The sequence below is a fragment of the Schistocerca piceifrons genome, chromosome 6 (genome assembly GCF_021461385.2).
Source record: "Schistocerca piceifrons isolate TAMUIC-IGC-003096 chromosome 6, iqSchPice1.1, whole genome shotgun sequence".
Taxonomy (NCBI): Eukaryota; Metazoa; Arthropoda; class Insecta; order Orthoptera; family Acrididae; genus Schistocerca; species Schistocerca piceifrons.
The window spans coordinates 149660722-149677458 of record NC_060143.1 but is presented as its reverse complement, the minus strand read 5'-3'; the positions used below and the strand labels follow the sequence as shown (position 1 = coordinate 149677458).

General features: G+C 37.3%; 1 protein-coding gene across 1 annotated transcript in view; it reads right to left on the bottom strand.

The window, feature by feature from the left end:
* The window catches only part of LOC124803200 (lipase member H-like), an 88078-nt gene that overhangs the window by 32672 nt on the left and 38669 nt on the right, over positions 1-16737 (bottom strand). The gene's annotated exons all lie outside the window — the stretch shown is intronic.

Genomic DNA, 16737 nt, shown 5'->3' with positions numbered 1-16737 from the left:
AATCTGGAAGACATGAACATCGTTGACCATCCTCATGTTTTATGTCTTACTGAGCATCCCATGACAGTTGGAATTGATGGGCTGCAGCTTGATGGGTATGATCCAGCTACTCATTATTGCAGAACAAGTAAAGAGAAAGGTGGTGTAGTAATTTATATAGATAGTACAATCATTTATAAGCCTTTGGATTTAAGTAAGTATTGTGTAGATCAACATTTTGAAGTTTGTGGGACTGAAATTACTGCAGAGGGCATGTTACTTGCTGTGCTTGCAATTTACAGATCTCCAGCAGGGAAGTTTTGCATCTTTATGAATAAGTTAGGATCTGTTTTTGCCAAATTGTTCTCCAAAACCAGAAATTTAATAGTTGCATGTGATTTAAATGTCAACTTCTTAACTGATAACCACCCTAAGACTGAGCTGGACCATTTAATGAGTTCTTACAACTTGGCTGTTATGGTTAACTGGCCCATTAGAGTTACACAAAATTATGAGGGCCTTTTAGATAATATTTTCATTGACAAGAGTAGAGTCAACAGTGCTAGTGTAAGAAAAGTAATTTATGGCCTGTCTGACCATGACAGACAACTTCTTAAAGTCAATAACATTAGTTTGTGCAACAAAGCCTCCCAGACCTATAGGTCCTATAAACACTGAAACTGTGTGTACCTTTAATTACCATTTGGCACAGATAGATTGGGATCCAGTGTATAGTACATCAGATGTTAATGTTAAATTTAACCTTTTTTTTAAATGAATTTACTTCTATATTTGAAATGGACATCCCAAAAAAACTATCAGAAAGAACAATGAGGTTTCTTCCAGCAAACCCTGGATTACTGAAGGTATTAAAATTTCTTGTAGGACTAAGAGGGAGCTACATGTCTCACTAAGAGTGTTAAATGATCCTATTGAAAGGTATCATTATAAACTATATTGTAAAATTTTAAAGAGGGTGATAAACAAATCTGGTAGCTTATATATTAAGTCTGAAATTGATAAATCCAAGAACAAAATAAAAACAGTTTGGAATGTTATAAAGAGAGAGTGTGGCAAGAGTAACAAGAATGTGAATACCATAGAGATAAGCTGTAATGATGAGGTTATTAATAATCCTGGAACAGTATCCAACATATTCAAAAAATCACTTCTTAACTGCAGCAGAACATGTAGGTTGTAGGGGTTCCTTAAATGGTGCTATGTGTTTATTACAAAGAGCTAATCCCAACACATATGACACAATTTGTCTTGCCCCTGTCCCTATTACTGAAGTTAAAAATACCATCAAGACCTTAAAAAATAAAGTTTCGACAGGTTTTGACGACATTTCACTTAAAATTCTAAAGCATTGTAGTGACATACATCAATTCCTGTGTCACATTTTTAATGAGTCTATGCAGCCAGGTGTTGTACCAGAGAGATTGAAGCTTGCCGCTTTTCAAGAAGGGTAACAAAACCAAATTATCTAACTACTGTCCAATATCACTACTAAGTAGTTTCTCAAAAGTATTGGAGAAACTAATGTATAAAAGAATTGTAGAACGTCTTAACAGCCACAACATACTCAACAGAAACTAGTTTGGTTTCCAAAAATGTAGATCAACTGAGCAGGCTATTTTTTTTTTCTCACAAATGAAATTTTAGAGTCAATAAATAATAAAATGTCACCTATTGGAATCTTCTGTGACTTGTCAAAGGCCTTTGACTGTGTAGACCACAACAGTCTCTTACAGAAGGCTAAGCCTTATGGCTTGAGAGGCAGCATTGGTAGGTGGATGAATCATATCTACAAAACAGAAGGTGATTATTAATGGTGCTGATGAGAGTCCCACCTCATCTGATTTGGACACATTAAAGTGTGGATGCCTCAAGGGTCCATTTTGGTACCTTTGCTTTTTCTTATCTTCATCAATGATCTCCCACTATTCTGCTTGAAAGTTGAACTAACAATGATCTATAAAATAAATATAATGCTGTACTTGTTGACATCCTACACTGGTTTAAATGCAACAGACCAACTCTAAATGTTGAAAAAAATCAGTTTATGCAATTTCATACATCTCAGCAAGAAGATGAAGTATGCCACTTAAACGGTGGTAAACTAAATATACTACATTATGAATCACCCAAGTTCTTGGGCATTCTAATTTATGGCAAGTTGAACTGGCTGGTGTATATCCTAGACCTACATAGAAGTGTCAGTGTGGCAACTTATGCTCTGCTTGTAATCACCCCCATTGGTGACTTGGATGCTGTCAAAGCTGCCTACTTTGGTTATTGCCATTCTATCACATCAATGGCATAATATTTTGGGGTAACCATGTTGTGACTCGCCGATCATTCAAAGTTACGCGGGTCCTCTACATGCGGCACTGTCTGCCAGCCATGCAATAGCAGCGCCACCTAAGCGGCCAGCTAGCCAGCAGCCGCTAGACTTGGACTCAGTTATGATTTGACTGTTAAAGTGTACACACGTCTTACTCTGTTTACGTGATCTGTGACTTTCATGTATTGCATCTTCCTTGAAATATATTTGTCAACTTGAAGTTATAACAATTGGTGATGAGGATGGGATTTTTCTTTTCTATCGTTGACCCACGTGTTTCCATGGCTAATTTAGAGCAACTATTGCAAGGTCTCATAGAACAGCAAATGCTTCTCACAAATGTGACTCGTGATTTCGTCGCGGCATCTCTTGTCGTTGTCTCTACCTACTTTTCCTCCTTACGACAAGATGGCGAAGACTGATCTGATTACGAAAAACATCTTCAGCAGCACTTCTTGGCATTTCATGTCATGGACGAACAAGTCTCTGTTCCTTTAATGGATTTCACCTCAAATGTATCGGTTGTTGTCGCAATTGGCTCCTTTGAAAGATCCTGCATCTTTGTTCTTTGCTGAAATGTGCTCCCTTCTGTCCGTCTATTTTCAAAAGCAAACGCATGTGGTAGCCTCTCGTGTTGCCTTTTATCATTGTCAAAAACAACAAAATCAATCCTATCGTGCTTGGGCTGGTGAACTTCATGGCCTCAGTAGAAAGTGTCAATTTGTTACTGAAGTTCACAAAGAATCCTACACCGATTCCATGGTATGGGATGCTATTATCCGATTGGCGCCCGACAAAGAAGTTAGGCAACATGCCCTTCAGTTGGCAAATTTGACGCTAGATGAAGTCCTATCTATCACTCAGTCTTCTGAAATTTCTCGCACCGCTGGAGCGCAAATAGAGGCATGGGGTGACGTCGGGGAAATACAACCTCTGTGTGATGTTCATGAAGCATATGGCGTGTACCCCCCCCGCCTATGTGGCCGCAGTACATTCCTAAATGCAGCCTCAGCCTAACTGTAAAACAAACCTCTAAGAAACTGCAGCAAAACCCACAGCAACTTCCTTCATGTCTGCGGTGTTTTACGAAACATTCATGAGAAGATTGTCCACAACATTGGGCCGTGTGTCACAAATGCAAAAAAAGGATCATGTGTCATCCGTTTGCAAATCTGACCGCATACATGATGTTCATGAACATGATGCTAATTCTGATTCTGTGTTGTCTGTCAATTGACTTCTTCCCTTTCAGGGAAGTTATTCCTCACTGTCCAAATACTTGGTCAAGATGTCCGCATGCAGGTGGATACTGGTTCTGCTGCCACTATCATCAGTTCTCAGACGTATCTTCACTTGGGTTCTCCAATCCTGTCACCTGTCACTAGGAAATTATGGACTTACAATAAACAGAAGATTTCTCTCTTGGGACAATTTGATGCTGAGGTATCTTACAAATCTTTCATTTGCATTGTTCCCATGTTTGTGGTCGACCATAGTAACACGGAGAATCTTTTTGGTTTCGATGCCTTTCATGTTTTTGGGTTCTCCATAGATGACTCTGTCAATATCGTCTATGATGCTATTCCTTATGCTCAATTGGATTCCTTGTCGACCACATTTTCGTCCCTTTTTTCTCCTGGGTTAGGCCGTGCAAACAACTTTGAAGCTCATATCACGCTCAAACCCACTGCCCGGCATAAGTTTTTTCAGGCTCGGCCCATTCCTGTGGCCCTTCATGATCAGGTCAAAAGGGAGCGGGATCGTCTCACTGCTTCAGGGGTCTTGCTTCCTGTCACTTCCAGTGAGTGGTCCTCTCCTGTCGTCGTTGCTAAGCCAAATGGTGATTTTCGTCTCTGCGGCAATTTCAAAGCCACTGTAAATTCTCAATGCCTTATCAACACTTTCCCTATGCCTCGACCTAAAGAATTGTTCACTAAACTTGCTGGAGGCCAGTATTTTTCCAAATTTGACCTGTCAGAAGCTTATCATCAACTTCCTCTTGACGCTGCTTCCTGGCAGTTTCTGGTCCTTAACACACCTTTCAGCCTCTATCAATACCAAAGATTGCCATTCAGGGTTGCCAGCACCCCTGGTCTCTTTCAGTGATTCTTGGAACAATTATTGCTCACTGTCCCTGGGTGTATAAATTACCAAGACAACATTGTTGTAACTGGTTCCACCACTGACGAACATCTTCAAAATCTCCGCACACTTTTTCATGTCTTACAGACTGCCAGTTTTAAGTATAATCTTCAGAAATCACAATTTTTTTAGGCATCTATCACGTACTTGGGGTTTCAACTCTCGCGATGGTATTCGTCCACTTCAGCAAACTGTCGCTGCGATCGATGCCCTTCCTTGCCCTACATCTGTTAAGGAACTGCAGGCCTTCTTGGGGAAAATAGCATACTATCACAAGTTTTTACCATCTGCTGCTTCGGTGGCTCAGCCGTTGCATCGCCTGTTGCATAAAAATGTGCCTTTTCACTGGTCCGTGGCATGCGATGCGGCTTTCCAGAAATTAAAGACTATGCTCAAACAGTCCCCGTGCCTGGCCACTTATCGACCTGGCCAACATCTTGTTCTTGCCACAGACACCTCTCAATACGGGGTCGGTGCAGTCCTTGTGCACCGTTTTTCTGACGGTTCTGAACAATCCATTGCTTATGCCTCCAAAATGCTCACCGATGCCCAACAAAAGTATTCTCAAATTGAAAAAGAAACTTTGGCCATTATTTATGCTCTTCATAAGTTTGGTGTTTTTCTCTATGGATCCAAATTTCATCTTTTTATGGATCACAAACCACTTGTTTCCTTGTTTCATCCATCAACATCACTTCCCGACAAGGCTGCGCAATGCCTCCAGCTCTGGGCTCTTTACTTGTCTCGTTTCAATTATGAGATTCATTTCCAGCTGACGGCTCAACATGCGAATGCTGATGCACTGTCTTGCCTTCCCATGGGTCCTGTTCTGGCATTCGATAGGGACAAACTTTTGTGTTTCCTCCAGGATGTTACCGAGCAGCAGGTTGTGGATGGGTTCCCCATCACCGGGGACCGGCTGGTGGCTGCTATGAGTTCTGACCCTACTCTTTCCCGGGTTTTACACTGTATTCAGAAGGGTTGGCCAGTTCATCCATCTGCTAAGACTTCTGACCCATTGCCGCCTACCACCGCGGCAACCACCATTGCTCTAGCTCACATTTTCTCTTTGGAAGGCCTTCCCTTTACTCTTGTTACTGATAATGGTCCGCAATTGGCTCTTCCAATTTTGCGGATTTTTGTGCCCGTCATGGCATCATGCATGTCACGTCTCCTCCGTTCCATCCGCAGTCAAATGGTGAGGCTGAACGACTGGTCCGCACATTTAAGGTTCAGATGAGGAAACTCCTGACTTCTTCTTCTGCTGATGATGTGCTTCTCCAATTTCAGGTTTCTTACCATTTCACTCACGTGGGCGACCACAGCTTGGCTGAGCTCTTACATGGCCGACAGCCCCACACGCTACTTCATCTTTTGCGGCCTTCCACCTCACGGCCATGGGTCCTTCGCTTGGCCGGTTCACAGGCGATGACTTTGTATGGGTACGGGGATGTGGCAGGCAGCCAAAATGGAGTCCTGGCCGCATCTTACGACACCGTGGCCGACGCCTGTATGAAATCCAGACGGACACGAGTGTTGCAGTGCGTCATTTGGACCGGCTTTGGCCTCGTGTGCCTGCAACACCTGTTCCAGATGCCACTACATTGCCTTCGACTCTACCTGATGCTCGGGATACTGGAATCTCTCATTACTCATAATAGTCCTCTCACCATCATATCGGTGCCAGCACAAGAACTGACGCCACCAGGAGACGTACCCATGCAGGAACCAGATGACCATCATCTGTCGGAGCAACTCTACTCGCCTCCTTCTCCTACGGACACAGACACATCGCCCATGTCTCCTGTTATAACAACCACACTTGCCGAAACGGGCAGATAGGTGCACGGGGCCCCAGCAGATTCGACCCCCACGTCTCCTGTCATCTAGACCCGTTATCATTGGGGACACTTCCGTCTGTACGGGAAGCCTCCTCCTCGAGACTTTACGGCAAGTCAAACAGCACCTATGGACGTTAGCAATCTACAGGCCACCTCCATCAAGACCTGTGCAAAAAATTCAAAGGGGGGGAAAAGTGTTGTGACTTGTCAATCTTTCAAAGTACCGCTGCGCAGTTACGCGCGTCCTCTACATGCGGCACTGTCTGCCAGCCATGCAGCAGCAGCACCACCTAAGCGGCCAGCCAGCCAGTGGCTGCTAGACTTGGACTCAGTTATGATTTGACTGTTAAAGTGTACACACGTCTTACTCTGTTTACTTGATCTGTGACTTTCATGTATTGCGTCTTCCTTGAAATATATTTGTTCAACTTGAAGTTATAACAAACCAGCCTTTAGTCAAAAAAAATTTTACTGCACAGAAGAGAGCTGTGAGAATCATGAATCCAAGATATTGTTGCAGAAATCTGCTCCATAAGTTACAAGTATTAACAGTCACCTCTCAATACATATTTTCTTTGATGACTTTTGTTTCTAATAACCAGACTCTTACATCATGATCATGATACTAGGCCGAAAAATGATTTACATAGGAATCTGAAAGATTTAAGTCTTGTGCAAAAAGGTGTTCATTATTCTGTCACAAAAATTTTCCATTTCTTCCCTCAGATATTAAAGTTCGCATTAATATCTTACCTAGTTTTAAATGTAAATTAAGAGAATTCCTAATGGGAAATTTCTTCTACCTTTTTTTTATTGTATTGCCATTGGTATTTACTATCTTAAAACATTTACTATAACACATCTTTAACTGTTTAAGTTGGACAATGTACTATATTTTCTTGTTAAGTAGTTGTTTTATGTTACTTGAGCTACACTTTGATTTGATTTTAACCGTCAAGCTTACTCATCATTTTATTGTGCATTTTTGCCATTTATATACTTGTATTATATCTGTCTTATGCAATTGTGACTTGTTCCACATTCATGTGATTTATCACAATATGGATTAATGGAATATGAAATAAATAAAAATTCCTTTGTGGCATTAGGGAGTACTGATTGCATTAATCCTTTCAAGGGTAGTACTGTGAACTTTACCCTTTGGTACATTTTTCATCCACAGCTAACGTTTTATTTATCCTTTCCACAGGCTGTTTAATATTATTATTTCACAAATTTTAGCCACGGTTTTCCTGATCCCATTATGACCACAACTCTCATGTAGATAATCAATGAACTTATCAACTATTGCTTAGGGAAACACAACTTCCACACTTGTTTATCCAAAGATTTCCTGATTGAATAATAGCTTCTTGTGTATAGCACAATATTGTCTTTCTTTTGGGTTTCCATGTGAATATTTTAATACTGTTCAACTAATTTCAAATTTCAATCTTCATTTTGTTGTCTTCTCATGTGCTTACAAATACATCTAATCAATCTTTCAGATTTTAAACCTTGTAAATTAAATAATCTTATTTCACCTCTTTATGCAATGACCATCATAATTTCATTTTGCCTACTGTCATTCTAGGAAGAGCAGTCTCCATTATATTGTCCTTCACTTTATGTATCTAATTTACATATCAAACTACTGCAAATACGTGGCCCATTAGAACAATCTTGGCTGTATAACCAGCACCACTGTGAAAACTTAACTTTGTGTTTTGTGCCCCAACAAATATCCCCCAAATTTTTGGAAACCAAACACAATGGCAAGTTCCTCCAATTTGGATGTATAATAACTTTTCACTAGAGCATGTAAAACCCTTAGCAAAAGCAACTGTTCAGTGTCCCACACCCTCATCTGGTTTTATTATCTACATGTCTTCAAACCCCAACTTGAGTTAGTGCTCATACAAACTGCAAAGAAAAGTCTGGACGGTACAACAACTTACTGCAAACTAATTCTCTCTTTTTCTTGAAAAGTCTCTTCACACAACATTTTTCTTTAATGAAGTTCCTAAATGAGGATGATTAAATTATTGGTCAGTCAGAAATTTTCTATAGTATCTAAATAAACCAAACATTGCTTTCAATTAATTTCTGTTTTTAGGTGCTAGGGAATCTGGTACTGCTTTCACTTTCCTTTGGTCAGGTTGTATAACTCTTTCATAAATTGTATTGCCAAAAATGACATTTCTTTCCTTACAAACTCAGATTTACTTAGTTTTGAATTCATTACCTCATAATTAGCTATTGCCACATAACAGTGGTACTCAGCCACCACTGGAGTACTGTTTCTCCTTCGTGTTTCAATGTTCCTATTAATACATAGCAATCAAACAAGTATTGCTCTACACTAATTTGGGAGAACTCTCTCAAATCAATAGGTAAAATTTGGTGATAACTAATGTATGTGGAGCCAATCCTGTGATAAATGATTCAAAAGCACCTATTTTGTTTCCTTAACCTTGTACATTGTAACACAAAAATGACAGAATGAATTTAAGTCTATGTGTGGCATGTGTGAATCAAAAGAATAATGAGCTACATCCATAAACACTGGTATAATGGTTCTTTATCTTAAAAAAGACCTGTGGTTGTAGTCTAGAGCAGATGTATCCTCCTCCTGACAAGCTTTCCCACACATTTCAATTATCAGGGAAATTACTTCAGACGTTCCCGTTTATTAATGTGTAGTTCACAGTTTGTGTGTTCTTCACAGGTCATGTTACTTAGGTATAGTAAAAATACAAATAGTTAAGCTTAACTCATGTTTTTTAGCTCAGAATTGTAGAATTATACTTCTTTATCTACACATGACAATTGTGGCAGATCACAGTGCTCAAGCGTGTTTGCAAACAACTGAAATTACTGAAGTTAAACAAGGCTCCAGTGCTCAGTGGAATCTGTATCAGATTCCATACAGAATTTGCAAAGAAGTTAGCTGCCATTTTAAGCATGGTACACCATAGATCCACTGAACAAAAGAAAAAAAGCCCAATGGTTGGAAGAAAGTGCAGGTCACATCCCTCTAGAAGAAGGGAAGCAGAAGTGATCCATAAAACTACTGTCGAGTCTCACTGATGTCTATCTGATATAGAATACTGAAACGTATTTAGCGCTCAAATGTAATGGGATATTGTGGAGAGAATGACCTACATGCCAAAAACCCTGGATTCCAAAAACACGTGGAATGAATATTATTGCATGCTAATCATGGTAGCACATCGACTTCTATCCTACATCTACATACAAGCACTGCAAACCATTGTAAAGTGCACTGAAGAGAGTACATAGCACAGTACCATATATTATGGCCTTTTCTCATTCTAGTCATGTTTGGAGCAGGGGAAGAATGCTTAAACGCATCTGTGCCCACTGCAATTAATCTAACCTGGTTTTCACAGTCTGATGCTGTATTGGATTTCTAGATTCCCGCTTAAAACTGGTTCTTAAAACCTTATTGGTAGGATTTCAGGGGATAAATGGCATCTTTCCGTCTGTTTAGCTCTTAGTCTATGTATAAGAGCAATGATAACAATGACTTCGTTATAACTTTATTACGGGTATAATGTTTTTTAATTTGTAGTCATCATATAGCTTTCATATTTTGCATCTAGTACACTTCTTTGGCTTGTGCAATCTTGGTCTGCATAGAGTAGGTTGGAAATAAATAAATATAACAAATTCTGTCACATTTTTTTAATGAAAATATTATTTAATGTTTTACACTGTGGTAAGAGAAGTAACTTCTTTCTTTATTTACAAGTCACCTTCAACTCTTTTAATTCACATGATGATTCAGATGAGAGTAGAAATGAGAATAGAATCAGCTGTAAAAATAGCCAGAATCCTGGTTTCGTAGACCACCACAGTTGAGTGCCTTACCCTTGGGCATACGGAGGTGAGCCATTAGTTTTTAGGTAGAATGTTCCAGTTGTCCTACAACAAACCACCAGCAGGATTTACTTATTATAACAACTTTGTATCTAATATTATATGGCACAAAATGGATGTGTGGAGACAAACTATATGTCTTCTTAAGCATAATTAATAAAATGAGTTCTCTCATCTTATTTTTCTTCTATCTGTCAGTGGGTTTATTTCCTCTCATAAGCAGGAGGTCTGATTCCACTGCATTAAGTCTACTGAGAAATACTGAAAAAGTTTACTACAAAATTAATCTCAATGGAGGCATTTAATGTATTTATTATACGTTGCCCTTCAGCTATGTGAAATCCATCATTTCAGTATTTATTTTGGTTTATTTGGTTTACTGTCATTGGATTAAATATCAATTCACTCTATTCTGACAACTGTCAAACTCAATTAAGAGCTTATAGGAAATCAAATGGTAACAGAACTTTTTTTTTTTTTTTTGTTTTTTTTTTTTTTTTTTTGTTTTTTTTTTTTTTTTTTCGAAGTGGGGTATTAAAAATGCCACATATTACAAATCAACAAATTTTATGACTTTGTTTATGACTATGTTTCTCTCGATATATTTAGACATTATTTGAAAACTGACAAAAATAGAAGTGTTTGATCCATCTTTATAAAAGAAAACAACAACCAATGAGTAAGGTAAAAAGTATATTATTAATACTACTGTCTCACTAAATCATGCATTACGACATGAAAAAATCCATCTTGACTGAAGATTTGATTTTTGTAAATTTTTATAACATACTTAGAAAGTTTTGTACAACTATTTTAACTAATCACAGTAATACTAACCCAGATGGAGTGGGAGCACCCATTGCCACTTGAGCATTTCCATTGCAGTTTCCATTTTGAAAATTATTCCAACTATCACACTGATAGCTGACAAAAGCAGAAGATGTGATTGACTCAGCATACAACTCATAGGATCGATTATGACTGCACTCTGTTTGGGAAATAATAAAAGATGCATCAGATTCCAAGAGGTAATTTACTTAAAACAAGATACTATATTATCATGTATCATAATAAATTAAGCTCTGAAGTGTTGTCGGAAATTATAACTGCTTTTTCATTTGGGACTGTGTGTAACTTTCTTGTGTCATTTTGTTAACTTCACAATATTTTTAAAATATGATACAGATGAAGTGCACTTATTTAAGCCATGATTGTGGCAAGACAATGACAAGCATTGACATAATACTGACTCTCGAGTTTTAGAATGTGGCAGTTCAAAAAAGGGAAAAGTTGAAAAGGTAAGCCTGAGGAAAAGCGGACCAACTACAAACAGTGAACATCTGATTGCTAACAAACAAATTGCCCTTGCCATGTGTTCCACACATTTGGAATATATGAACCCACATACTTTCGGAAAAATTTGACCCTACTGACATGACTTATGTAGAGAAAGAGTAGTGACAAGATTTCAGAAAATTATTAACAAACAAATTCCTGAGAAAAATATGTATTTTAATAACAAGGTCAAATAAGAGAAATCATAAGCTCAGATTGGCCACCAAGAGTGCGGGATATTGATGACCTTCCTGATATTTCAGTGAAACAATTTTGTAAGGTACAAAAAAACCTATAAAAATGCACAGTGACACAGTGCTGTCTAATAAAATTATTTATTTACAACTTGCTTCAGTCATAGACCACCTTCACAGCAGAAAAATGGCAACATTACAAGACACATACCTTCAAGTATATCGGATAACATGGTCAAGTCAAAACGCAAGAAACATGTAAATTAGGTATTCAGTACCAAAACTATGGCTTGATAAATAGCAAGTGAAATACTGGCTGTTGATCGAGCAATTGCTCGGATAGTGAATACCTATGTTAAATGTTTCTCACATTTTGACTTGTTCATGTTATCCTGCACACTTGAAAACATTTATGTCATATCATGTTGATATTGATAACTGTTCTACTGTGAAGATGGTCTATGATCAAAACTGGTTGTAAATAAATAACTTTATAACACAGCACTGTGTAATCATGTATATTTCCAGGTGTGTCAGTGCTGTTAATGGTTGCCTGAAAAGTCTGTTTGGCAAAGAACCTAAATTAAGATGAATGGATGGGATATGTACTGTCTACCTCTAATGACCTAACTTCTTTGAATTCTGTAGTTTTTTTTTTTTAAATCAGTGTTTCTGGTCTGATGAAACAACCAAATGAAACTAGTGTCTCCAAGCACATGAGCTATATGAATGTTTCTCAACCACTCTCTGGGTTTGGAAGGTTTCACTCAATGTGAGAAAAGTGGCTGACACAACTCTCTGTTGATTACTTCAGTTACATCAGTGTTTCCATTCACTCTATGAGTTTGGGTAATTTCACTTATGATTGATTGATTTATTGATCCATTTTCATCTACAGCTGCACAATGTGCAAGAGATATTTGGATTTTTTTTGTTAATATTAACAGTTTTACATATAATATACCTTTGTACATAATAACACACTTTAATATATCAATTAATGATGAATACTTAAATAAATGTTGTTACGCTGTATACGGAGAGATAAAATACAAATGTTCTTCTGAATGAGACTACATTGTGTAAACACACAAAAATTTAGTTTTGTAGGTATTCATTTACTGTGTACGGCTTCAGTTTAGATTTTAAGTGACCAATGTTTTGTATGTGTTTAATGGTATCTGGTAAGGCACTGTATAGTTTGATACTAGGATGGATAAGGCTGTTTTGAAATAGCTTTGTGTTGGCGCTTTGAACATGTGCATCCAATGTTTGTCTTGCATCTTAGCTGTGTATTGTGTGATTTTGAGTGATGAGTGGTCTTTTTGTATGTAAGTTTTGCTTTAAATACATTATATTTTCAGGTGTATATATGCAAGGAAATGGCAGGTTCATCCTTGTTTGAAACAATGGCCTACATGATTTGCCATTATCTACCCCTTCCATTATTCTTATAATTTTTATTTTATTATTTTTTAATTTTGAATGTTTTGATGGCATCTCCAGAATTTCCACTTACATACTTTTCCAGCCTTTTGGGATATAAAGCATGACTTGAGTTGTCTACCTTTTTAGATACTAATAATGTATCTTATTTCAAGGAGAGGCAAATAAAAGCTATTTCTAAAAATGAAGTACTTTCCAAATTTATGTATTTATTTACTTAAACAGAAAGTTTTCATACTTCTGGCACTAAATGTGGATTTTTGATTGATTTGAAGGGGCTAATAACATTTGCTACATTGCAAAATTGAATTTAAATAAATGAACAATTAATTTTTTATTTAAATTTACTGATGCTCTCTCTTCCCCTTTCCCAGTAGTTTGCAGCCATCACCTAATTCTCAATTGGTAAATGATGAGATGACAAGAACAAAAAGCATATACCATACAATGTTTTAAATTGTTTGATGAATTAATCACTTTCTTTTTAAGCATTTACTGTCAGTTTTCAGAAGAATTTTTTTCACAAGAAATGTTTGCCATCAATCATCAATTTTCTTTGATTTATATAGTATTAAAATATTACTCATCCTTGAAGATACCGTGTAGTGCACTGAATTTATCTTGAGGATTCTTTTTTCTCCAGTCATATGTTTTGTTGCAGTCCCATATTATTGATCATTTTTTGATCCTTAGACAAAGTTCACTATTACCTAAAAGCTTGTTGGTAAACATGGACGAAAATTGAACTAAGCACTTCTTATTGGCACTAAATAGAAAGCAAATATTGAAACAACAATTAACAGTGATGACAGGTGGTTACATAGAGTAGTTAACATTGCCAAATGATCTAATGTTGCCACTCAGAACTGGATGCGCTGGGGATTGGGCAACTTCAGTGGTCACTTCCAGCTGTACAGAGGGGTGTAAATATTATTCCAGACTGTTTACAGTGATGGCTAGAGGTAGACATAACTGTTAAACTGAAGTATCAGTTTGTGAACATGGGCAATACTTCCTCAGTCCATGAAGCACTAATTTGTGTGCCTACATAAGAAGTGATGTAATTTTCTGCTGAATATATTTGCCTACTAGGCAAATAAATGCTGAATAAGTGTTTACGGGCTATATCCAAATGATTTTTAATTAATGGACATCATCACAGCTTTTCAATAAAATGAAATGCAAACTGTCACTTGGCAGTGTTCCTTTCTTTTTCACATTCTGCTAAGGGAATTTTTACACCTGACTTCATACACTCAATGAGAAATAATTAATTAACATATTAATTGCATCTGGAACAACTTAAACCAAAGCAATATATCGATCAGTTTTAAATGATGAAAAGAAGAATACTCAGTATATGGTTAACTGAATATGCATAACGCTTATTTTAGCTTGGCATACTCTCTGAAATATCTTCACATTCCCCCATGGATAGGGTTACCCTCTGGGGTATGTGTATGTGGTCATATACCACTACTTTAGTTCAATTACTAAGAGTTCTAGAGACTGGTTTCATTCAGAAGAATGAATTTATAGCTGAGTCAACTGAAACAATCAAGAGTGGCTTTGGTAGAAAGAACAAATACATGGTTCAACTGAGAAAAACTGCATATTGGTTTCACTTGAAAAGAAAGAATGAAAAATTCAGTCAGTATGCAAAATTGCAACAGACTTTGTTGATAGTTTTCATTTGGTTGCTTCTAGACACTGGTTTCACCCAAGAGAATGAATGAATAGTCCAGCTGGTATGCAAAACTACAATCAACTGAACTGATTGTTTTTACTCAGTTGCTCCCATACACTGGTTTCACTCAAGAGGAGGAATGATCAACGAAATGGTATGGTGGCTCATGTCTGTATCTGCATTGCTGTCTGTAGCTACTTCATGAAGTGATATTTCATTGATGTTGTTCATAATGTTGGTTACATTGAATATATTTTATCTTTGCCTTTTCATTGATTCATGAAGCAATGGTCGTGCTATGCAGTGCCAATAACTGTACCGTGGTGCTTTGTCACCATCTGCAGAGTGTTGAAGGATGTAAGAGAGCCTGCATTTACTAGCGGCCAGCTACGAAAACATGTAACCACTCTTTAAAGAACTCTTCTGTATTTAAGATTTTCATAAACTATTACAACTTAAGTGAATAGATAGCTCATTCACAACATGCTCCTAGCCAATCTGGACATGATAACTCAATGAATGACAGATAGTAAGTATGAGATTGCATAATATAGATTCTTTTGTTGCGGGGCTAGCACATTGTCATCAGATAGCTTCTTCTCATGAGTCAACAGCATCCCCTAAGCATGACTGGGAAGTGAAAATGACTTCTCCATTGCAGGTAAAGATACTCACTTATCGTTGCATATTGTTGATGCACTGTGCTCACATTTCTCCCTTCATTTCTGCACATAAATCCAAAAAAATGCCCACATAGTGGGCAGTTCTTTTTATACTACTAATTAAAATCATGTTTCTCCACAAATATCTTACATTGATAGAGTAGAAAAGTTTTTGATGTGTTGCTATATTAAATAACATGTACCACTACAGTAATTAAACTGATACAAAAAACTACATCCAAATGACTTGATTATTTCCCAATAACTGATTGAATCAACTGTTTTGATTCATTTGTTCCCACCACTAGAATTCTGCTCTTCCCATCTAGTATCTTAATCATTGCGCCATCTCAAAGAACACACCCAAACAATGATATAACTACTATTACCATATGTCAGTATATATATTCAATGGCAATATTGGCTGCAAGTAACAGAAAGTCTGTTTTGACATAAACATATTTTTCACAGAGACTCCACGAACCTCATTACAATAAACTTTTAACTATCAGTCTTTCAAAAAATTAACCCAGTACTCCATACCAACTATGAATATATTCAATTATTTGTCTTCATCTAGTGACATTTAGTTTAGTTACATGCGTGTTTCATGGATAATAACTTGTTTTGTTTATGAATGCTACTATGCTGAACATAAGCCTTTGAAAAGATTTTTGATATATTATTTCCTTACTTAGATCCTCTGATTTCAGAATATGCTGGCTTCATACCATACTGAATTGCCAGAGATCGCACACAATTCTGAAATCAGAATTATTTATTTTTTGCACAAAGTTCATTCTAGATCTATATCCCCCTTACTGTTGCTGTCCTAGTACATGTTAGTGCATGCTGATGTTACTGACAGCATGCATCTGGTACCCTACTTGCAAGCACCACTGGTTTCAAAATAGTAACATGCAAATTGTTTTTCAAATTCTACAAGGGTGTCATGAAAAGTAATGCCTCCAAAACTCTTCAAAACTTTTAAAATAAAACAAACATTATTAACGTTCTCCATCTTTATTCTTAACCTCCACATATTAATAGCACTCTGCCAGTAGAGGGCTCTGAATTGTAGCTTGTAACATGGCAGTGTGTAATGTAACTTTGTCGGTGCATGAGAAACAGCATGCCGTAATTGAGTTTCTAACTGCAGAGGAGTTCGTCCACAAATGTGGCACCCTCTCCTTCTATTGTT